Below are 25,608 nucleotides of genomic sequence, written 5' to 3'. Positions count from 1 at the left end.
TCACGTTTTTAGTCCTACATTTTAGAGGTTAAGATTTTACTAAAAATACTGTGAAATTGGTTGGCTCTACTACATTTAACAATCCACACATTAAAGCCATGGTTGTTTCAAGACAGGGTTTCCCCTACAAAATTGTTTAGCAGAGGTGGTAAGCCACTCAGATCCTGACACATGCTGTATCGTGATCAATTTGGTTAATTAATGATGGCCTAAACAATAGCTACACTCATTAAACATACATAATATTTTCTTGAAGGTTAGTGTTTTATTTCCTAAAAATTTAGGGGCTCATCTCCTCCATAAAATACTCTTGGAATTCTTACAAGAATAGATGTCTTCATTGTCCTCATGGTTCCTACCAAAAGTAACACCCGGCAATTGAATTGGGTTTCTAATTACCCTCAGGCAGTTTTGGTCTGACTGTTGAATGTTAATTTATTGCACGTCAGGTTTTGGTAGGTTTTCCACAAGACTGTTTTGGAATTGGATCTGAAAGGTTTGATCCGGTTAGTACGGATGCACTGATCTGCCTGACCAGATTGGTATTTTGGCAGCAATACTGTTCTAATTTAGCAGATCAAGTATCAAACATTATTAAATTCTGTTCTTCCGTTATGAGTTACATTCAATCAGTCATGGCAGGCCATCATCTCAGTTAGTGCCACAACAATCCCTGGCGTCATGTTACTTTAAATTATCCCAATGAGTTCCAGGCAGTGAAGTATACAGATTTTAAATTTGGAAACAAAGCGAACACTGATATCAGATCAGTACTCAGTTGGCAGATACCTTGAGTTAAGGTACTGGAACCGATATCAGGAGAGAAAAAGTTGGATGAGGTACATTCCTGTGGTTAAGACCTCTAAACAAGACACAACAGTTATCCATATCATGCTCAGGGCTAAGGCTAATGCTAGCTTGCCGGTGACATTATATCTACAGTTATCCATGCAAAAGAGAAGTGGCCTTTCAGAGTAAAGTCCCTCGACAATAAAACAAAAGATGAACAGTGTAGGTGTGGTACTTTACCATTTGCAAGTGTCTTTAGAATTTTTCTGCCTAATAGTGATCAACAATCTGCAACAATGCAAGGATCTACCTCTGAGTATGACCTTGTTAGATTAAACGGCATTCCCATCAGTTACCTGCTGTGAATTTCCTACACAGAGCAGAAAGTACATTCAGTGAATGATAGGGAGTCACAATCCATCTCTTACAAGTGACTGCTAATGTATATCTCTTACCAGTTTGTCCACTTGAGCAAAACCCCCCTACAGCCCAACCAATTCCAAGGGTCTGGCCCTTGGGATGTCAGAGTTGATCCATAGACCTGAACAATAGCTAGCCTGTACATGTTCCAGCCCTTTGATCCTCACCATGGGAGCCGTCTCCATCATCTCTGGGAGAGCTATCAGCACAACACACAGGCATTCAGAGAAAATGACTGCACAATTGGGGAGACTCAATAAGACCAGTCTCCTGTTGAGAACACTTGACTGTGGGGTCTGTTGACAAGAGAGGGCTCCTACTTTCTCTCTCAGCCACCCTTGAAATATTTATCACCACAACTTATCGCCCCTTGATCAATTATACACCTTCCATGGGCTCGCAATGAATTATTAACATGATGCGCCTGATAAGCATCTCACCCATTGATTTTTGTCACTCCTTTGAGATGGATATACTGGATGGGGTTTTCTCTCAGTCTTCTCTTGACATTTGGCCAATCACCAAGGGGAGCCAACGGGAGCTGACAATTCAAGCTTACACAGCAACCTCTTAGAAATGCTATGTGTCCACTTTCATTGGTGATTTTAGACTTTCTGTGGTACCTAGTGAGATTATTAAATCTTTCATTATCAATTAATCAGATTTTTTTTGAGTGATTTAGTTTATGAAATGTCAAAAAATAGAAAAAAGTGACATTCAAAATTTCTGAGACTCCAAGGTCATGTCTTCAAATAGCTTGATTTGTCTGACCAGTAATCGAAAACTCAGGAGATTTTCTGTTTATAATTTATTGATTTATGATTTGATATGTTTACTAACCAGCAATTTTCATATTTCAGAAGCTGGAACCATCAAATGTTTGTCCTTTTGTTTAGCTGGCGGTATGGCTCTAGGGATGCCATTGTCTGTGGTCGGTTGTGGTATGTTGGTCAGTCCAGATGGAAACATCTCAACAACCACTGGATGAATTGCCATGAAATTTTGGTAAAATTATATCTTAATTGTAATACCTGTAGTGATTCTCTAATTTTTCATTGAGTGCCACCATCAGGTAAAATTTTAACTGTCAAAGACCCTACAAACTAGACATTCCCATTAGCCCCAGCTATATTGTATTTACTGATAATTAGCAAATGTTAGCATGCTAGACTAAGATACTGAACATGGCAAACATTATACCTTACTAAACATCATTTTAAGCATGTTAGCATGCTGACACTAGCTTTTAGTGCCTAAGAACAGCCACACAGAGCCACTGTCATGGTAGACTCTTTGTCTTGTTACTTATAAAGCAACTCAAACTATCATCAAGGTTAATCAAGTAATTGTTTCAGCACTAATAACATTATCATGCAAGGCACAACAGCTTATATTCTGGTCTCTGTCTCTTAACTAGCAATTAGTAATGAATCTGTAATTAGAATTCAAAATATGTAGTTTTGAAATTCCATCTAATTTTGTGATTACCCTGCCTGCAAATACTGAAAATCCAGTTTCCTCATCAGGCTCACCCTTCTATTGCTGACATACTCACAAGGATTCACATACTGTATCTTCCTCTTTGAGCTGACCATTAAAGACTTGGCCATTTATGTTGACAGAAATGCATTGGAACACAACATAAAAGTTGCTCTTCGAATTGCCTAAAAGTATTCCAGCACTGCCTCTGATGAAAGTCCTCCTCTCCAACTCCAGAAACTATCAAGACATAACCAAGTCTCTCACTGCAAAAACTGTCAGGACTCATGTTAGCGTGACATTTTCATTCAATTCGTTGGTTTACGTGTTTTCGGGTGTCAAACCAAATTAAGCATTGACAGAAGCTGAACAATAATGGTGTGTGATGGAGGTGTTAACTTTTATCAAACCACAAATGCAATAAAAACCCCGTAACATGAACAGATATTAATTTAAGCCAGAGACATTTTAAGTAATTTCCTTACTATTTTCAGGTAACATAAAGCAGCCCGATTTCAATCACAAGCTCCTTTTGTAACCTCATGACCACTGCAACCCCCACAGTTCTCTTTTCTCATCTACCTATATGAGGGGGAGCTCGGATTAATTATTCCATTCCTCCATTTCCTTTCAGAAAAACACCCCTGTCGCCCATTCATAATGGTTCCATCCAGTGCCACAGCTAACATATGCTGGCTGCCACTAAGAGTTGAAGAGAGAAATTGAAATGTTACTTTCTTCATAGCCGTGGCTCCCAGTTTCGACAGACTTACCCTGCCAGGGGAAGATTGATTGCTGAAGAGATTGAGTTTGAAAGTCAGTTTTCACCGTGGATAAGGCACTCAAGATTAGTTTTTCAAAATTATGTGTAGATGCTTTCAGATTTGGCAAGAGAAAGTTTGGACAGAGACCAGATTAATTTTTGTACTTTTTCTCCTCCCTCAAGTGTGAAACATCTCCAAGAAGATCTCAATTTTAGATGAGTTCCACGGTCTTGTGCCTTTGTTTAGCAAATGTCGGTTCACAGACAAACTCTGAGGCATTTTATATGCTGTCAGAGTTAAAAGATCTCTCAATCAGAAGTATTCTTTTGCTTTTTCTCCAAACATACAGAACTGACATCCTTTTGCATTCTGCTTGCATACATTTGTCTTCCTCAAGTCCATCGACCTCAACAAAACAAGTCAGTGGACTTCCGAATGTGTTCAGACAACTGTAGGAGTTGTCAAGACTACACCACGAGGCATATTAAACAGATCAAAGACTAAGAGATTAATAGCTATGCCCAGACGGAAAACAGGGTAATTAATGGGGAGCTTAACAGCAAATTAAATAGACGGCAATGCAATTATGGAGGTGACTGTTGATCAATAACCTTGACTAGCAGCCTCCAGGATGCTGCATCATAGAAACTAGCTTATTTGGCCTATCAGTAGAGAAACATCCCTAGATGTAACAGCAGGGGTCTGTGTGAGTGTGTGTGTATATGTGTGTGTTGGTTAGGGTGAGAGCATATGTGTGTGTAATAGCTTTTTTCTGTCAAAGACATACCGTATGCCAGTATGACATGTAGCCTCCAGACTGGAAATGAGCAATCAAGTTATTTATGCATTAATTTATCATTGACTATCACCCTCACTGGTATTTATATTCACCGTGAGATCAGGAGTGTTGGCCCTCATGACCCCTGAGAAATTATCATTACACTGGTTAATGAGAAGTTGTTTTTAATTTGCATTCATGAGTGGTAGGTGAGCCTAATTGGTGGCAAAATATAATTTGAAAAATGGTATAATTATAAGGATTTATCTCAAAATGTTACACTGTGTATGTGCTGACTATTTTTGGGGAGAGAAAAAAAATCTCACCTGATTGAGTATTTCCAAAACGAACACACCCTGTTTTTAAGTGACTTCAGGTTGGTTAATAACCTTTGTATGAAATATTTGTGAGGTTTGCTTTTAAAGACAAAATAACCTTCTGTTCTCTCTTGGTTATCTTTCGAAATGAAATAGGGATATAAACAAATAATGATTATATCACTATTTTTAAAACACAGCACAGTATGGATTTATTTTTAATCATACTGCTCTGAGTGTCACATTTTTCAAAGGGATCTCTAAGTTTATTTTTTATTAATTATTTTTAAAGGTACCCTGTGGATTTGTCATTGTAAACAAACACAGTTTTTTATTTACATTTGATATTTCTTGCCAAAGTGCCTTCTGTACATCCTTTAGGCTTAACAAATACTCTACTGAATGTATTTTCGGTCTCATTTTCAGTGTATTGTTTTTTGTTTTTTTTAAACTTGCTTTGTTTACATGCTTGCAGTCTTCTCCTTTTCTATTGGTAAAATGTTATTACAGTGAATTACCGCTACTGGCAGTCAATATGAATTACTGCCTTCTGCATTTGGCAAAAATGTGTATCATGTCTCTCATGCAAAAGCCACTACAGACAACACAGGGACTGGCTAATCAAAACATTATTCTGAAGCACCTGTTGTGGTCAAAAACTCCATATCTCTTTTTAACCTAATATATTTTAAACAAGATAATTAATCTACAGCGATGCTAACGACTTTCTTAGAATGTACTTAGGGACAATGGTGCTTTGAGATGAACGCTAACATTAGGTAATGTACTCACAATGACAAAGCTAACATGAGATGTAGAAGTATTAATAATAATAATCTGATCAGGTCCCACATTTATCCTGCAGCATGACAGTCGCCAGAATAAAATGTTGGCATTCTGCAAACCACAGATACATTGATCTGCATTTTTTTCGCATGTCATTTAACGCTGCATTAAATAGCATTAAATAGTTATCAGCTGAATAATTATGTTTTATGGTGTCACAGCCGGTGATTAAGGTCTGGTTAGGTTTAGGCACAAAAACCACTTGGTTACGGTTATGAAAAGATCATGGTTTGGGTTAAAATACCCAGATTTGTCGGTTGAAACAGGAAGTGAGCAGCAGTCTTGAACAGTGGTCTCTGCTGCTTTGATGCTTTTGCAACTTTCTGCCATGCCAATATAGATGTCATCTGAACTACATCACTTTCCTGATGATACATATTGTTGAAATGTTAATATTCTGCATATTAAAAGTACTGAAACGTAGAGATTAAATGTATCCGTGGTTTGTAGAAGCATACAATGCCATACAAACATTTTATTCTGGCAACTGGGCTGGTCAGTCCTGCAACAGATGGTATGGCTCCCACAGAACCCTGATCTTAACATCATCGACTCACTCTTGGATTACATGAGGAGACTGAAACAACTGAGACAGCCTGAACCCACAGAAGAACTGTGGCAAATTCTCCAAGATGCTTGGAAGTACCTTGCAAGTGTCCCGAGGAGAACTGGTGCTGTTTTAAATGCACAGCATGCTCACACCAAATACTGATTTGATTTAAGTTTCTTTGTATTAAGTTTATTGATAAATAAAAAACTATTCATGGCATTACTTTAGTTCTAGTGCCTAAAACTTAAGCACAGTACTGTATGCTAATTAGTTGTAAAGACAATAACTGTGTTTCAATTCAGGGGCCGCATCCTTCCAAGGACGCGGTCTACAAAGGCTTGTCCTTCGTAGACCTTGAAGGTCAAACTGAGCGTTGTTAAATGAGACGATGTGGTCTATGGAGGATTTTCTATTTGCGTCACCAGCTGTTCCCGCCCTTACCCTTGCGTCACGAAGCGCCGCTCCTGTTGCCTAGCAACCCTGACAGCTGCAGTCGACAATCGGGACATAAGCTTTATTATTGTGGCAGCCCAACCAGGTCCAGCAGCATTACCATGCACTCCCTGCTCAGCTGAACCAAAATATGCATAAACACATTTTCTAAGGCCTAATATTTATAACATTGAATTTAAGACTTTTTAAGGATCTGCAGACACCCTGTTATTCCACTTCTTATGTACTTTATTTGTGTTGTAAATAGTTGTAAAGACTGCTGTAAATTAAATCAACAATTTATTTAACAATTGCTTTATTTTAATTCATTTATTCAATATTTCTTTATTTTTCAGCTAATCCCTCAAGTAGAGAGAAGAGCCTGTCCATTCTCTCTCTGCTCTCCTCTCCTTTCCTCTCTCTGCAACCTCATGTCTCCCTTGTGAGAGGATGAAGAAGCTCATCCTCTCTCTCTCTCTATTTCTCTTAAGTGGCTCTGGCTTCTGAGGACGGGAGGACACAGTACGGTCATTCTGCAATTGGAACAGCAGCTGACAGCACCAGCTCAGCTTCAACACAACTACCTGACTGAACTGTGACAAAATAATCTCTACTTAAAGCTCCACTAACACTTTTTTTCTCACAAAGAAATAACCTCATTGACAGAGAGATGCAGTAAATTATGTTATTCAGTCTGTAATGTAGCTATAATAAAAATCCAAACTGTTAAGTAGCTTAATAAAATAAAACAAAATTTAATATAGACTGATCTGTTCATTATAATAAATTCATATTTATTGAAATGTGGTGATATCTATACATATAGAGCCCCAGAGGCAGCGCTGTTGTTCTGTCCAGTAAAAACATAAAGCTTCACATTACATTCAGACAAACTAATGTGGCAGCTACAATTGTTAGATTTAATCTGTGAGACCAACATTTATCTTCCAAAAGGAATTACATCATATATCAAAATGCTATGGAGACATTACAGCCTAAGAGCTGCACAGAGCAGTTCATCAGATCAGATCATGTTCTCCCCAGGATGACGACAGATGTTGACCGGCTGATCATCTCAGGAGTCGGGCTGCCAGCAGCTGAGAGCGGCTGGTCTCACCCAACCAGCAGCTCCTCATGTCTCCAAAAATGCCCAAGCAGATTTACAAAATTGCATTATTTGGATAAATTGACCACATATTGGGAATCTAAATGGTTACTTTCTAAGCTTAATAAAGTGACATATTAACAGTACTACAGCAAAAATTACAACAGCTTAGCATGGCTCAAAATCTCAAAAGTTGCTGCTGCTGGTTGGTGTGAAATGCATTCTGGGATAGACTGGACCACGAAGGATCCATCTGTTGGATTCTCCAAATTTGGGAAAAGAAGGCCACATTTCTCAGCTGCATTTGAAAGAGCCTCCAAAATGGGACAGTCTTGGTCACACCACTGTGATGCATGCTGTCTTCAAATGCAGCCTTTGAAGGATGTGGACCTTGAATTGAGACACAGCTATAGACCAGCTGAGGCTGATGGGAATGGAATTAGTTTTGAAAGTATTTGGTCATAAACCAGAGTATTGGACAACTTGAAATTTTGACCTGATCATGACATTCATGAAAAATCAGGGGGTCACTGAAGTGATTAAAATTCAGCCTCAGAGGACATGAATCTCTGAACTAAATTTCATAGCAATCCATCCAGTAGTTATTGTCAGTTTTATTGTTATAAATATTTCACTCAAAACCACATATGCCAACCTCATGTTGGCACTAGAGTTCAGGAGTCACCGCAGTCAGTGGGTTTTATCCTCTGGGGACTGCGAGTGTACGGCAATCCATACAAAAAATGTAAATGTCAATATTCTCCATATTCATTTGGAGTTGTGCTGTTGTGCTATGTTACATTGTGTAACTAGTTTCAGCCTTTATGTGCAAGATATTTCTTTATTCTCTGTTGTTTATTTCCTTAGGTTCTCCCCCAAGTAAAAAAATATACTCCACAGGGTATCTTTGACCTCAGAATATGTGTTTATCTACCTGTTCTTTTTTATCCTCCCTGTGATAATATTTCTGCAATACTGTGTTGCCTTAGGTCCATGACACGTCTGAATGGGACTGGGAATAAGATGGGATTAAACTGCGTATGAATGTATGCACTTTACTAATATTTCTTCTCGATCCAAGTTACCATGACGGCTAAGGGGGCCTTGCTTGTTCTGCTGTACTTCCTCTTGGGCAGACTCAGTAGATCCCCGACATTCACTCTACTCTGTCAACATACATATGTGTCTGCCTCACAGGCAGAAAAGTCAGTGGGGTTTCTGTAGTCTTTATTTTATGGTTTTAGTTAGAAACCACTATTATTCATGCACTAGTTTTTAATCCTGTTATGTGGGCCAAACTAATATTAAATATACAGACCCATGGAGAACATAAAAAAGTGTTTTTGGACATACCTCACCCTAGTTGAGATAGTATTTATGATGTCACTCTTCAGAGCAAGTGAATGTAAAAAAAAAAATGTAAAGATGCTGCATAAATTGAACTAAAACACAGTGAAAAGCTGATCAGACTGTTCATGGAACTACTGCCAAATTACATCAACTTTTTAAGCATCTCTGTTGTAGATTTCAAAGGATATGGATCAAAACAAAATCCATTTTACATGTGCCAGGCTTTAATTTTCCAAGAGGCAGTTTATTATTGAAAGAGAACACTGTGAGAGCTTATTACTAAGCAGACCTCATTGTTTCTCAACATATCTCTATCTTGCCAACTGAATTTAGATACTTTGTCTGTGCCTGATGTTTCCTTGAAAATAAATTACATTTAATATTGAGGCTGTCCTCTCCAGTAAAAAACAACAGCACTGATGTTTGTTTAAACAGCTTAAAGCAGCCTGGCATTCGGTGCCAAAACAGGAAGTTGTTTGACGTCTAAATAGTGCAGTGAAAAGTAAGGTTGAGTTAGGCCTTCAACTTTGATATTATAGACTGTGTTTCACACCCTGAAAGGTGCCAAATTTTAGACTTCCGCACATCAAAAAATATCATTTTATGCTGCAATGATTATGACGCACTAGATGATCAAAGTTGACAGCAAGTCTGCTCGGATCGACTCTCTTAATAGGAGATTGTCTTCCCAAGAGAAATGACAGCATTAGCTGTTTTAGCTAATGCCCAGTAACATTATCAACTTTACATTCAAGTTACCAAGACCTCTAGTGGCCGTAGGAATTATGACTCTTGACCTTCAGAAGCAAAGAGCCACAAAGTCCACAGATGGAGGAGGTCAGAGTGGTCAACAAAACTTTTGACAAGGGAGGCCACTGCACATTTCCTGTTTCCTACTGACAGTCATCATTTGTTTCTTTTAACCAGGAGTGCTGTCATTCCCCAACCTTAACTAAGTAGGTATTTTTACCTAAACCATGATCTTTCCCTAACTCTAAGTCATTTTTAAACCTAAACCAATCCAAAACCTAATCAAACATAACCAATAGCTATGTCAGATCAGAGAATAGCCTTGGAAGGCACTGCCAAATGATATTCTGCCAATATCAGATCAAAAAAACCCTTATACATGTCATTTTGGGGGGCAATTACAAATTATCTATTTTGTAGATATATTGATACCCAACAACAAGACCCTTCCTGATCCAATTTTTAAATGAATGCTAGTGAATACAGGGCGACTGTGGCTCAGGAGGTAGAGTGGTTTGACTGCTCGATCCCCAGCTGTCCATGTATCCAAGTATCCTTGAGCAAGACACTGAACCCCAAGTTGCTTGCAATAGTCAATCCAGCACTTTGCATGGCAGCTCTACCGCCATTAATGTGTGTGTGTGTGTGTGTGTGTGTGTGGGTGGATGAATGAGAGGCAAAAATTGTAAAGCACTATATAAGTGCAGTCCATTTACTATGAATACCCTACTTGCTGCAGTTTAAGAAATGTACTTACAGTCTACCTGTTTTGTCATTTACAGGAATGAGAACTTGTTATTGTCAGAAATTCTCCCTTAAAAACAGACCAGCAGTTATTGTATATTAAGTATTTGATTTAAAGGTTTGCTGATACCTTGACCACACTACATTGACAGAACAACTGCCACTACTGCTAGTTAGTCTATAGGCCAGAGGCACATTTCAAATGTAAAATGTGTACTGTAATGAGATGGCTTTTGCTACTGTTTCTGGCTAGAAAATCAAATCATGGCAAGATAATAAGGTTTTGCCTAAAGGTTCTTTCAGTGTCTTTTTTTTATTTGTGCAATGTTTACAGAGGTGCAGATGCAAATTAAAAAACAAAGAATAATTCCCCAGACTGCTACTAAACCTGTGCCGTACATACCCATTTTAAAAAATGTGTTGGTTTTAACAGCTTTTTGTGAATGTATTTAGTGTCAAACTCTGGAAATTGCTAAGTCCCTAGTATTAATGATCCAGTTTGATTTGTCCTTTTACATTTCAGCTGATCCGCATAAGAGTGGATTTTCGAAATTGGACCTCTGAACATAGAATCCTGTTTCCTCAGGGGGTTTTCCCTGAGTAAGTGATCCACAAAATCCCAGTGCACGGAGAGATAAAGGGAGGGAGAGAAAAAAAAAAGGAAAAAAAAAGAAAAAAGAAAAAAGAGAATGTGGCAATGGGGGGAAGGGGAAGAGGGCAGACTGTGACATAGGAGTGCATTTCAGCTCCACTGCCTCCCATCCTGTGCGTGTGACCGTAGAGGATCTGAAAACCTCAGCTTCGCCCCACAGCAACGGCAAGGAGAGGAATGTTCTTGGGGACACTAAATTTAGACCCAATGTGCTGTACCATCAATCCCGATTAAGCTAACTGCGGAGCCGCACTCATTGTGAGAAGAATATGGCTGAATGCTGAATCCAGGTTACATAAGTGTTACTTTGTGTTTGGCCCATCGTGGCTTGGAAATGAAGGGACTTAAATGTTTCTGAGAGCACTGTATTATACCTCTCAGGTAATAAGTCTACTATAGGGCTTCATCAGTATTTCATGCACTAACTTAATATCTGCGTGGATAATGTCCCCAGGCTACTTCACATTTTTTGTTATGCTAAAGCAAATGGTGAAATTTCCGTTTTTTACAGTAATAGCTGCTAGTTGCTGGAATCAAAGACAGACCATTACATAGATAGTATGTCATCAAAAGTATCTTGTGGTTGTGGGACTCACAACAACTCGTCTTTTTTTCATGCACGTCTTAATGGCAACGGTGAAAATGGCTGATATTCTTCATTTTTTTTGAGGATTTTGAGGCTTAAGAAAGAGACATGTTCTGAGGTGTGTTTACTTTAATTGACGGGTCTCTCAGGTTTCAGCACTCAGTTATCATCGCTGGTCTTTGCCTGTCAACTCCAGCTCTACCAAATTGCCCAATTTTTGATTTTCTGTGCTTCAGCAGCTCAAAAATGCAGTGAGCATTAAACTTAAACTCCAGACTTCAAAAAATCCCTCAGGGTTACATCAGACTCAGTTTCTGTGTTGTTCTACAGTCTGTACATGTGATGCGATTCCTGAAACGCTCTGTTATTCTCTGCACAAACCACAAACATCTAAGTGTTAAAGGGAGACAGTGGTGCATTCACCTCCTGCAGTATGCTATGCTTTGAAATCACATTCTCACTACATAGCAACACTCATTTAAGGCATTTACTCACAAGTTTTAGATGACAGAATGTACATAAAAACCGTGAAGTTTTCTTGTAGATAAAAGATTTTTATCAGTGTTGTGACATATGCGCACACACGCGCACACACACACACATAGTTATATTCATACAAATGACTCCATGTTTCACTAAGAGCTGTATTACCTTTTTTACACAGCGGTTTGTGTCTCAGCCTGACATTTTCGTTTTCATCACCTCATACATTATGAATGAATTATAACATAAATAACAAATGTCTGACAGGCGTTTAAACATGACTTTTTCATTTTAATATGAATTAAACTGACTCAAAGAGCTTTTGAAACTATGGCAGGATTTTGTGTATGTATTTTATTTAGTTTATGCTGCATCTCCATACCAGATGTCATACTATCTGCTTTTCTTTAGGTTTTCTCCTGCGGGGATTATTTACACATTAAGTGACAGTAATTTGTGCTTTTCAGTATTCAGTCTGTATTGCATTGCACAGTATAAAGTGTTTCCACTGTTAAATGCACTTACTTAACATATAAAAAAATGAATGGAATGCTGAGAGGATAGATAGATAGAATATTATCACATTAATTGACAGCATATTGATAGCAAGGCAGTTCATTGTAGTCCTTGTTTCCCTTTACCCATCACTCTTTCCAAACACTCACTCACTTCCTGTTGTTCTTCCTCTCACATTTTCATATCAACAGGCGTGGCACACAAACATCAAAAACAATGTGTCGATGTGTTTCTCGGTTGTAAGTTGCTCCGCTGGCGCCACAGACAGCAAACGCCTCCCTCATTAATAGCAGAGTAAATGCCATTTACATTAACCAAAAATTGTGATGGATTTTTCTTGTCAAACATGCATGTATTCTGTTCCTGCTTAATCAAATATTTATTCAAATGCCGTGTTCCTGAAATAGTGCAATGGTTAACGCTTCACTTAGTGGGGAGAAATACAGTATTGATTAATACTCCTTGTTTCATTTGCATGCAGCCTACTGTGTCTTGACTTGTGCAGATGTAATTTTACTGAACCCTCTGAGCTGATGGTGGTATGATTCATCTTGTAAATAAATGCATCAACATTACAAAGTTGTTTTCACAGGAGACATTTATAACATGAGTATATTAACTGAACTTACAGTGTCACTTTTGTTTGCATTGTGCTTGTCAAATTACCTGTCTGTGTCATCCTTTATACAAGATGTGCTCTCAGTTGTGAGAGCATCCTTCATCCACAGCTACTGGAAGAATCTCAAATTAGAATCCAGCAGGGACACCTATTCTCTCAGCTCAGCAGGGCTGTCTTCTCTCCCCTGTGGTATGGAGATTTGAATCTCATGCAGCCGATTGTAGAGGGGGGAACAGGAACTCCCTCCTTCCAGGTCAGGGTTGGAAAGAGCTCTTGGCTTGTGACATTCTGACTGATGGATGGGCAGGTCAGAGCCATCACTCACACTGAGGCCTGCACCTGCCAAAGGCCTCAGACCTGCCAGATCACTATCCAATACTCACATTATCCTCTTGGTCCTAGCCTGTTTGGATCATTTTAGTCCACATAAGGCTTCCTGGAGTTGGGTAAAAGCCAATGGTAAAACATAGCTTCCACATTTCATTAGACTGGAAAGATCATGCCATGTTTGCAATCACTTGGGTCTCTCCCATCCTAGAAGTCAAAGCAAAGTGAGGCAACCCAGTGTTTGTCTGTCAGCAGCTGTTGTTATCTTTTGTTGCACATCCCACTGACATCCACTTGAGTGGGCTGAATAGCACAGGTGGAGCGACCTGATGTCAGATTGACAGAGTCATAAATAATGGAAACCAAGCAGGGACCTGCACCGCTCCCTCCGCCAGGGACAGCCAGCCACCCAAGAGTGATGAAAGGAGCCCGGGAGCCCAAGGACACTCATATAATGGTCCACCATAACCAGTTCTACTGTCGCATATCTCAATCAAATCCCACAGCCATCACCTACACACACACACACACACACACACACACACACACACATAGGAGAAAAAAAAATACCATGTTGTGTACATTTCACAGAGATGAAGATCAAATGTTAAATTTCCCAAGGTACAGTATGTACTGTGGATTGAACATTACTTGTCCTAACGGTTAAAGATGATAAATTTATGTTTCAAGAGAAAAGGAGAAAATCATGATTAAAGGCATAGCAAAGTTGACTCTGGTCACTGTTCAATAAAGGAGCACTGGGTCTTTGAGAGGGAATCCAGCTCTGTGATCATTAGAAGGTCCGTGTGGTATGTCCAGATGGAGCTGTCACTGTGAAGCATGCATACACATGTCCTCAGTGTCTGTGGGATCCATTGCTCTGGGCTAAATGAGGAGGGGGGTGGGAAACCAACATAACCTTGTGTCAAAGGATTTGCTCATATTGAAAGAATGATGACTTATTGCAAGAAAAAGTGTCCTTGTGGAGACTTTGACAGATGTAAAAAAAGCTTAGACCTGCTCAATTTCTTATCATTTGAACATCACTGTAGCCATTAGCAAAAATTGACTGGCCATTATACAGTATGGCACCAATTGCTTTCCAAGCCAGACAAGCTGATCACAGTGTGAAACTTGTCTGGCTTGTGATTCAGATCTTCATACAAAACAGCATCACTTTCTATGAAGCTTATATCTCTAATGCAACACCTGCATAATGTATAACATACGCTAATGTGTTGTAAGAGTTGTTGTCATAATGATTATGATCATAATGATCATCATTATCTCATACATATTACATGTACAGTATGATTTATTTATGGGTCAGTTATCAAAACTGCTTATAGTACTATACATTTCTACCAATATGACTGAAAGGTTATAAGGTGTTATGAACATAGAGTATGGTGTTTATAGAGCACAACCAGGCTGATATTTTATATATTTTAGCTTACCAGATATATATCATCATCAACATATGTATACTGTATGTCTACTGAAAAATAACAAGAAAATAGCATCACAGAAATGCCAAAAATATGTTTAAGGTAACGTAGAAACAGTGTCACTTATGTACATATCAGAGTCACAAGTCTTTAATAACTACATTTAAGGGATCCTCACTGAAAATGTTTGTTTATGTAAAAAAATAAATTAGATTGTTAGTTTGGCTCTAAACATAAGAGCTGGGTTATAGCCTCCCATAATGCCTTTATGACAGCTCATTGTCTGCTATCAGTAAAGTGGCGATATATTCATATTTATAAGATGTTAATAGGTAGTTATAACAGCTTTTTATGGCCACTGAAAATATTGGTGTCTGATTAGTTGGCAGGTGTACTTTAAAGGGGACCAATCATGCACATTTCCAGGTTTATATTTATATTCTGGGGCTCTACTGGAATATTTCTGCATGATTTACAGACTACTCATTTATCTTATACTGGCTCTTTATGCAGCCCCTCAGTTCAGCCTCTGTCTGAGACAGGCCATTTTAGCTCCTGTCTCTTTAAGACACCACTCCTAATGAGCCCAATCTGCTCTGACTGGTTAGCTCCCAGTGGTTCTGGAGGCTACATAAACAAACAGCAGTAGTAGGTTTCCACTTCATTTTCTTATTCTTTACTTGAAATGGAAACTTCTCAAATACATCCATACATTTCTGCAATAAAGGCAGGTCTTTGCAGAATGCAGGTGGGAAAAAAAATGATGCATGCAAATAATCTGACGTCATCATGAGGAGGTAGCTTTGGTAACTTTGTAAACTTTGCAAATTTGCATAGAGGATCATTTTTACATACATTCACCTCAAGTTTTGGAACTTAAAATAAAAATAAGTATAAAAATAAGAGAAAATCATAAAAAGCATGATATGTCCCCTTTAAAACTAGACAACACAGCACCTTAAATGTAATTCTGTGTGATAGTTTCACTGCTCATGACATTGTTTTCTTCTGCCATTAGAACACCTTGTGGTGTACAGTGTTATCATGTATATAAGATTTGTGTAATTATAAATGGCTGTTATTTGCCTCAAATGAAATGTTTTCTCTGGTATTCTTGGTTCTTACTAAATGGGGGAGCAGAACAGCTTCAGTAATCCTTGACAAAGATTCTGTTAGTCTCTGAATCTCAACTGGTGTTTTAATGGTGGTGGAGAGAGGTTGTGACTCTGCTGAGCCGGTGCTGCATTTCCACTCAGTTAATAAGAGATGTTCTTGTCAGCAAGGCTTTCGTTCAGTTTCCTCTGTACAGCTACATTTCCACTTTCCATCATGATCTTTCAGGGTTTTGAACCTGGGCTCAAGGTGTCAGGGTCAGCCTGCGCTGACAAACAGTTTGATGGTCATATGTTGCCTCTATCAGAGCCTCACAGAATATCCACTGGATATCAGTACACTGGTAGTTCACCTGAAGGAAACTATAACCACACTCTGTCCATTGTAGTGACAGAAAGCACCATTATGTTCATAGCAACTGGTAGACTTTCATATAAACTTGTTAATAATACAACACAAGTGTTTTAAACCTGCATATTTACCATTAAAAAGCAGCATACAACCAATTTAAAAATATTTATAGTACACTATAATGTACTTGTAAGTAGATATAAGTACATTTTAAGTGTTAATGTATGTCACCATTGTGTATACACAATTATTAAATTATTTGTGTGTATAAACAATTAATAAATGACTTGTATCATATGTTGCACTGTGTTGTGAAGCATTCATTAACTTTTTATTGATGCTCTGATTACATATGCTCAATAGAGTTATAACTGTTGACAAATAAATTAACAAACAGCTAAAGGTATCTTTATAATTGCATTATAGTGTCTCATTTATAAATGTATAAACCAAGTGTTTATATGCAGCTCATAAACACAAGAGGGGTTAACATAATGTGTTTCCATCATATATGGCCTTTTAAAACAAAAAGACATGCAGCTTATATCAAACCATATGCGTAACGCCTTATGACAGTTGATATGAGAGATATGAAACTTAATGACATAATAATGCATTATGTTGGTTTATAGCAGCTATATGCTAAGTTATAATGTACCAACAATTAATATATCATCCATTATGTATATGAGCTTGATTTAAAGTGTTAAACAAACTTGTACATTTATCCTGCTTTGTTTTCTGACCTGCATAATTTCAAAAAATCACCCTTTTTATTTAACTGAAATGGATATAGAATAATAAAACAAAGCTACACTTTAGGCTGTAGAAACATTTAGATCATAACTTAAAATGCAGAACACAAAGACTCAGAGAAAGCAAAGTATAATTTCCAAGTGAAATATTTTGTCAGGTATTTGGAAACTTTTGGTTATTCCAGGACACCGTCTAGACGAGATGTCCAAATTATAGGTCAGTATGAGAATGATAGTATCAGTATCAGAATGATAGCACTATCTGTTGGCCTTTTGAAGAAAGCACTTTGATACATAGTTCAATAAGAAACTAATAGCTCTGCATGAATACCTATGATATGTATCCTCCCTGTTCAGCCCATTTCAGATGCATTATGCATTCTTCTTCACTCCTTTCATTTCCAAAAGTAAGTTATATGACAGTGTGTTTTCAGAGAAATGAAATAGAATTCTATTCTGTGCAGCCAGCCAGCTCCCCCGTATTTCGATATCTTAAGTGATTCATTGCATGAATGTTTTATGGGTAGAAAAATGCAATCTGTCAGATATGGCTTTCTCCAGTGGAGTTAGCATATTCTTCTTCCTTTCCTCTTTTGACTTTGAATGACTGTATGATATAGTGGAACCTTGACAAGCTAACTGGGCTGAGCAGACATTGTTTGCTATTGTAATATAATCGTTACATCATCATTTGTCTGCATAATTTAATAAGAATTTTTAATTAGTTGACTATGTCTACAAGGTCCGGTATAAGAGTAAGATTAAGTAACTCAGGAATTAGGGTGGCATATATTCCTCTCTGCTACAGTGGGCCCACAAGTGTTTTCTTGTGTGAGTGATGTTAATCGGCAGAATGACGCACAGAGATGTTCAGTGCAGAGATTCACACAGGGATCTTTCCTAGTAGATGCAGTAATGAAACCATAAATCACAGCATCATTGGACGTCTTCCCAGCCCCTGATATTTCCCCAGACACTTTCACTCCAACCATTTCAGTCTGCTTACAGTGTTAAATAGATTGACCATGGAAGATAAAGTTAAATGTGACTTTCTTCCAGTCCTTCTGACTCAACAAGAAATGAAGAGGAAAAGGAGCGGTTATATACTCCATGAGTATGGGCTTTAATACTAATATTTTGGCATGGTTGAAAACTAGAAGCAGTGGAAATGGTGGCATTAAAGAAACACATTTCCTTGGCATTGTGCTGAATGATGGGGATGGAATGGTATTTAAATGTCAATGAAAGACCCTTTTATAGTGGAACATATTATCTATCTAAGTGGTGGCACAGTGAGCCCCTTTGAAGATTTCCACCTAATATTGGCTCTGTGAGGCATAAACAGGCAATAATGGCTTGCAAGCTGGACCCTGTATCATATCTAACTCTCCCTCAGGTGCTAACAAGATAGAAAAAAGAAATGTTTGACTCTAAACATGGAGAGAATTTGCACCATGTTTCCTCTTTTACAGAGAAAATATCACACTACATCATTCCTCTTTCACCTGACTGCGAGGGCTTTGTGGTAATGGCCGTTTCATGAATGAGGAGTAGATAGAGAACTGGGCATGTGGGCCCACAGTGAATACGGGGCCTGCCAGTCCAGTAATTAGTTTGGGATGTGGTTGGCTGTGGCTGTGATGGATGCCGTTTATCACCCCCGAGACAATGACTGCATAAGAACTGCCAAAACAAGGCCGTGTGATCACTTCCTTTTGCTGTAACTCTGGATGTTAAAATGGCTCTCAGAGGTGTCGTGGGAGTTTACTGTCAGGTTTTCACTGGCATTTCTGCTACAGTGTGTCTCCTTAACTTATGACAGATGAACAATATTACAGCAAAGACAGAGGGTCAATGGTGGTGCGCATTTGCTGTCGAAAAGGGTAATTGTTCATGTAGTGTGTGAATGGGGCAGACAGCAGCATGATTCTGAAATTATTCAACTGCAAAACATGATGGTGCAAAAACAAACAACAACAAAACTCATATAATATTGATATAAAATATATATAGTACCATGATATATTTGAAATTATTTGCATCAACTAGAGGACAACTTCTGCCAATCTGTAAAAGATCTTGTTTATTATTTTAATCGTAGAAAATCTTTAGATATTGTAAATCTGGATGAAAATACACATTGTGATACATTTGTTACATTATTTCCATTTATTAAAATGTAGTACCATATGAGAAAATTGCTACATTTATGCAAAAATCTCAAAAGAAATGTTGCACCAAAAACTACTTTAATCACTTGTATCTTAATGGACCATGTCTTAACTTTTCACCAAATTTCATTGAAATCTTGAAAGGTTTTTAGATATTTAGTTTAAGATATTCTTCTAAAAAACAAACTTAAAACGTAGAAGATGTATCAAGTTTTTAAAGGCCCAGTCCATGATTAGTGTCCAGTACTGACTCCACATGGTCCACATTTAAAATGCGGCTCATGTAGTAGAGCAGTGGTTCCCATCCTGGGGGTCAGAACCCGCACAAGGGGTCACAAAATTAATTGAAGGGGTCACAAGCTGATTTCCTGGGTTTGAAACAAGAAAAAACTTGCTGCACAATTCTGCTGCACAAAAGTATCCTTACTTTTCAGACTCTTTTTTTCTGTTGAAATACTGTATAGTTTTACCTCATCAGGCCCCTATAAATTGTTTAAATGAAATAGTCTGAGCACAGAAAATCACTCTTTGATTAAACTGATCACATCTCAGACAATTAACACTTTTGCATGGGCCAGAAAATATATGTAGACCATGGGTGGAAATGGCGCTGTAAACCAACTCCGGATTAGACCTTTAAAGGATCCAATGCATAAATCATGAAATGGGATTTGAAGCAGGCTCCACTTTTGCACCAAAGCTATTCAAAGCCTCGAGCCTAATTCATGAACTGATGTGGAAGAAACAAGTCAATGTTGTGTGAGAACAGTTAAGAAATGAGAGGCTCGGGTGTATTTGAGGATATTTTGTGTGTATATTTGTGTTGGATGACATGCCTACTGTATGTGCCCATTTTCGTCTTGTAGAAATATTACCTTTTGGAGAAAAAAAAATAAAGATAGAAGGAGCTTTTCCACCTGTCAGTGAAAATGGGATGTGAAGTGGCCTGATGCTGCACTTTGACTGTAGTTCATTGGCGTGTGATTTATGACTGCCATCCTCTGACCTGCACGGTCAAGGCTAAATGGTTTGAAGCCCTTCTGGGCAGGACGTTTAACCTTTCACCTTGAATGCAGAGCAAGCACGTTATATCTTCGCCATCCGCCACATCCGTCTCTTTAGCTTCCTCACCAATCAAGTGATTTAATCCAGTTGCAGAGGATGGAATAGCCTTGGCCCTCACACTCTAATCCAGGGAAATCCACAGTCTTTTCCAAAGCCTAAGCATCAATTACTGCCTGAAAAAGCTTATAGTAAAGTAAGGGGGAGCTTTTCGAGTCAGTCTGAGCCCACGCCCAAAAGAGCGAAAATAAGCTCTTGTTTATCCATGATTGAGAATGGAAAAAGGAGCATTGACTGTCATTGTGCTTCGACAACAATTTAATTATGTGAGTTGGCCAGCTGCTTCTAATCTCAACATGTTTACCTATGTAGAAGACTTCTTTTAATAGACTGCAAATTACAACTAGCATGGAGTTAACCATGTTAAAACCTTTGTGCAGGCCTTCCAGCTGTGCCCATGCAAGCAGTATTATGGCTTATCAGAGAATAGTGTGTAATGTGGTTAATAATGAATTTGGAGTGGGTTATTTGGTCCAATCACTGTGGATTGCCTTGTTTAAATGAAAGATAAAAGAGCTCAGTACAGTGCAAGCATATAATCATCCTTGAAATCAAAATCTGCAGCTATAAAATGCTATACAGTACACACTGTTGGATTACAGTCCACATCATATTGTATTTTTAGAAGTGGGTTAACTCTCAAATCACACACATTCCACATGGTTTAAATAATGCATGTTGAGCTTGATCTTGATCTGGGTCATTGAGGTCTTTTGGGTGTTTGACTCAACATTTAAAATGACAAGGGCTCATTTCTGGTGCATGCTTTTGAAAGTGACTGAAAAAATACACGTGTCACATTTAAAGATTGTAATGGAAGCAGTGAGATTGCTGGAATGATTACACTTTTGTGTATCGGTCTGTCTGTGTTCAGTTTTGACAGCATCCCCGCCTCAATTTCAGTGACTCCAGCTGAAAGCAAGACTTTCTTTTAGTTGAAAAGACAATCAGTTCCAGCACTGTGAATTTACAGAAGTGTAGTCAGCAATGAGCATCCTAGTATGTAATAGTAAATGTAATTATTGAAAATCCCTGCTCTGTATTTCATATTTACCAAATGACAGTCTATGTCAACAACAGATAGCTTCTTTCCAATCCCCAATAGACCACAGAGGCGAATACAATAATGTAACACTTTATTACAAGTAATAGCAAAAAAGAAAATAATAAATTCCAGGCTCACGAACAATAAAGTCAGTCTGAGGGAAGGTTACTATTATCTAGCATGGCTCCCCAACTAAAAGGGTGGTGGTGGGGGTGTTGTATAGAATAAATAGTTACCATAGATACCAGGAGCATAATATATCAACACAATGATGAGGCAAAATCATTCAAGACTACTTGTGTAGCAAAATCAATGCATCAAACAACACACGGGTGATCATAAATCCCACTACACACATGCATGCAAAACATCTGCTGCCGTGGCACTAGGAAATATTTAACGGTATCTCCCACACTCCTCCAACCCCCCTCTCCCCAAGTCCACAAATCAGCCTAATTCCCTAGAATAAATAATAGACTACCTTCTCACAGTCAGTGGCTTACTATAAACGATAAAATGACATTTAAATAAGCAAAGATAAGAACAATTGCCTCACTAAAGTCTTTGTATGTCACCCCCAGTGCCTGTCTGAGCGCCAGTTTCCGATTGCCTGAATAGAGCCGGGGCAAAGCATTGCGTGGCACGGCCAGGAGGGCAGCAAAATATCAGCATTGTCCAGAAGTCTGCCCAAGTTCCTGCCACTTGTGAGGGGACCACCGTCAGTCAAGTCAAACAGAAGACAGCTTAATGTCAATTTCAACTCACTCATTCGTAAATGTGGGTCTTGGAAGAACTGTCCCCTTACACGGCGAAATAGCAATGTTTCAAGCCAGCCAGCCGGGGTTCGGTACAGCAGCAGTTCGATCTTGAGATGCATCATCGTCTACAGAGCAGTCAGTACCTTTCAGCCTCTCACACAGCGTCTGCCTACCTCCCTTGTCACCTCTGCCTCTCCAGAGGGGAACTTTGATTGCTGGCTTCACCACACCTGTGGACAAAAGCACAGCCAAGGAAAACACACCCCTCCCCAGTATAATTCAAGTTCAAGTCCCAATTCAATACTCCCTCCCCAAAGTCACAGTTCACTCAATTCGAATCCCAGTTCAATATTTTCTCTCCCAAGTTACAGTTCAATCTCACACTGTTGCCCTGCGACATCTATTCATCCTGACAGCAGGTAGTGAGTTTGTGCCACACAGCAACACAGTGCTGATTATCTATAGGCAACAGCATATTTGTTTGAAGCCAAACCACCGCCTTTCTCTCAACTTGTCAGAACTGCATGCAAATGAACCCAGTTTCTGGCTCACTGCACCTCACAAATTAATAACCGCGCACACCCTGCATTACAGTACAATTAGATTGTCCATTATTTTGTAAACGCCAGCAGAATCATTCCATCCTCTCAAGCATATTGTCATGTGGCTGCATTTGTCTAACAAACGTGAGATCAAAGGCGTATTTTTGAATCCTAATCAAATCTATTTCAAGTCCCATGCTGGCGCCGGATGGCAGGCTTCGGTCTGTGGCTGGCACGGTTTGAGGCCCTGTCTGAATACCTGCAACAGTAAATAGATGGGCGGGCTGGGTGATTTGCATATAAAAAGGAGCAGTGATAAAAGAAAGTACTTAACCTGGAGTTTCTCACCATCCAACACTCTGGCACCTCCAACAGAATGACAGAAGACTGCTTTTTATCAAAGGGGATCCCATTATAAGATAATTGTATTTATTCTCGATGGAGAATGAAAGGGGAAGGAGAAACAAAGAACATGGTCGGCAGCACCAGGACATGCACCTGTGAAGAGCCACTCACATCACTGTAAATGCTGCGGAGAAGGAGCGCAGAGATGTTTGTAGTGTCAACGTGCATTTGTAACAGGGCCTGTTTTTGTACCAAGGTGGCTGCTTTGAACTTGTAGAAATCCTATAAGGTATAATTCATGTCGTGTCAATTACTAAGCAGCAGATGTACCAAGCTGAACAGAGGGAGTCCCAAACCATAACTCTTCAAACAGTTTGCGCTTACTTCTCCACCCAGTTAACACTCCTCTTCTCAGTCATGCAGTTAGATCAAGGCAAGAACACTCAGCATTTTTGAAGATTTCTGTCCTGGTTTGGAAGATTTGTTTGTGGATTCCAAGAGGAGGTGACGACTAGAAACCTCAGAGATTAGTTGAACACTTTTTTCTTGCTCAATGCTTGTGTTAAAAAGACTTAAGAGTCTACAGCCATGTTGCTACTCTATGAGTCTGTATTCCATCACAACAGTCATATGAGCTAAATTCTCAAATCAGCATGCTAACATGCTAATGTTTAACTTATTCTCCATCTTAGTTTAGCATGTTAGCATGATAATATTTACAATACAAAGTATACAAAGTATAATTGAGGCTAATGGGAACATCATTCATTTTGCAGGTAAAACTTTGACCAGATGGTGGAGCTATATGAAATGCTAAAGGATATTACAATTCATCCTGTGAGAACCATGAATAAGATTTTGTGTCAATCTACTTAATAGGTTTTAGAATATTGCACTGCATAAGTTAAATTCAGAGTATCAAGAAAGTCATTAGGATTAATCCATGGGCACCATAAATATCTAAAAAAAAAAAAAAAACTAAAAAAAACACAGCAATCCATCCACAATTGTGGAGACGTTTCACAAAAAAAAAAAAGTTAAGTTGGCATTGGAGGAAATAAAGTACAAATTTTCATGTCAATCCATCCAATAGTTGTTTTCAGTGGTGGAACGACCAATGAACTGACTGCACTGCCATATAGCCATGAAGCTAGCAGGTCTAAATGATCCCTAACCACAAACACATTTTGAAATAAACAACACAAATGTATAGATACTGTATCTGATTATCTGCTGCCTATTCTTCTTCTTGAATGTTCCTGTGTGCATACATGTATGGTGCACTTATCAGCACATTATATACCATGTGCAGACTTCACTTGGCTCTGAATCGTTCCATGTGACCTTTCAGTTATGGTTCTACAGATGACTAGTATTATCAGTGTGCCATCCAAACATCTTCAGGCTGTATTCAATGTCAAAGTTTCCACATATCTTCTGCATTTCCAGAATGAGGGACAGCTGGCTGCTGCCGGAGGGCATCACAATGAGCAGTCTGTCCCTGAAGGCTTCGAGTGGGTCTTCAAGAAACCACGAGGGCATTTTATCTCTCATGGGTCTCTTTTAATGAACCACAGTCATCATGTGTTGCAGTGTAGCCTTGAATGGCTTTACAGTCACAAAATATCAACATGTGTAAAAGCGAACGGGGGTGTTTGCCTCTTTTATTTCACGTACCCTTCAATCTGTGGTCAGATCTTGCTGTACAAGAGTTGGTCTGATGCATCGCATCATCTCTGTGGCCGCGAGGTGACCTTGACAATCAGTGCTGTCGCATCCCCCTGTCTCTGTAACAGCGGCGAGGCAGAGCAAGCATCCCTCCAGGGGGCCGTTCATCTAGATAGGAGACCCATCAGTCAAGGCGGCCATTGATCGCTGCGTCAGATGGCTTGATTTCCTTGTGTAGTGATCGGCTCAGTTTTGACACCCTCTCTAATGTGTAAACGGGAAGAGAGGAACAGGGCAAATGGATTGTGAAGGGCAGCGCTATCTATGCATTAATATGTAGAGCCCTCATATAATGGAAGTCCCTTTGGTGTTGCATTATGGAGTGATTTGACATGTGTGTGTCCTGACTAATGTTACATGTATGTTTAATTTTCTTGTGCAGTGTAGTGTGCTTCCTGTTGAAATGTTGAGAGGCTTATCAGATGAATCCGTCCTGCATTCAGAAGAGGATAAATATGGTGTCCTCATTGTTATTTCATTGCACAGAATAAGACATACTCTTAGCAACCTGGAAACAGGCTTCACAGTCAACTGTCAAACCTGTTACATCACTATACAAACAAGCACTGAAAATAATGGATCAAAAACAAATAAAATGGCACCACTGTATAATTCTGAAAAAGTACAGGTTGCTCAGTTATGACAGCTTTATCAAGTTTTCTTTTAATCAAATTGATTTTTAAATGTGTGAACAATTTCTCCCTAGCTGTACTTTGTCCATAT

The 25,608-nt window shown here is 38.8% G+C and overlaps 1 long non-coding RNA gene across 1 annotated transcript; it reads left to right on the top strand.

Moving 5' to 3' along the window:
- The first annotated feature begins 5,932 nt into the window (after positions 1–5,932).
- On the top strand, positions 5,933–25,602 carry LOC122994650. Its single transcript, XR_006406643.1, has 3 exons — positions 5,933–6,123; positions 7,933–7,938; positions 25,592–25,602. It is a non-coding gene; the product is annotated as an uncharacterized LOC122994650 (long non-coding RNA).
- The last annotated feature ends 6 nt before the right edge of the window (positions 25,603–25,608 follow it).

Source organism: Thunnus albacares, chromosome 12, assembly GCF_914725855.1.
Source record: "Thunnus albacares chromosome 12, fThuAlb1.1, whole genome shotgun sequence".
Classification (NCBI taxonomy): domain Eukaryota; kingdom Metazoa; phylum Chordata; class Actinopteri; order Scombriformes; family Scombridae; genus Thunnus; species Thunnus albacares.
The sequence above is the reverse complement of the archived record's forward strand: the minus strand, read 5'-3'. Positions and strand labels throughout refer to the sequence as shown.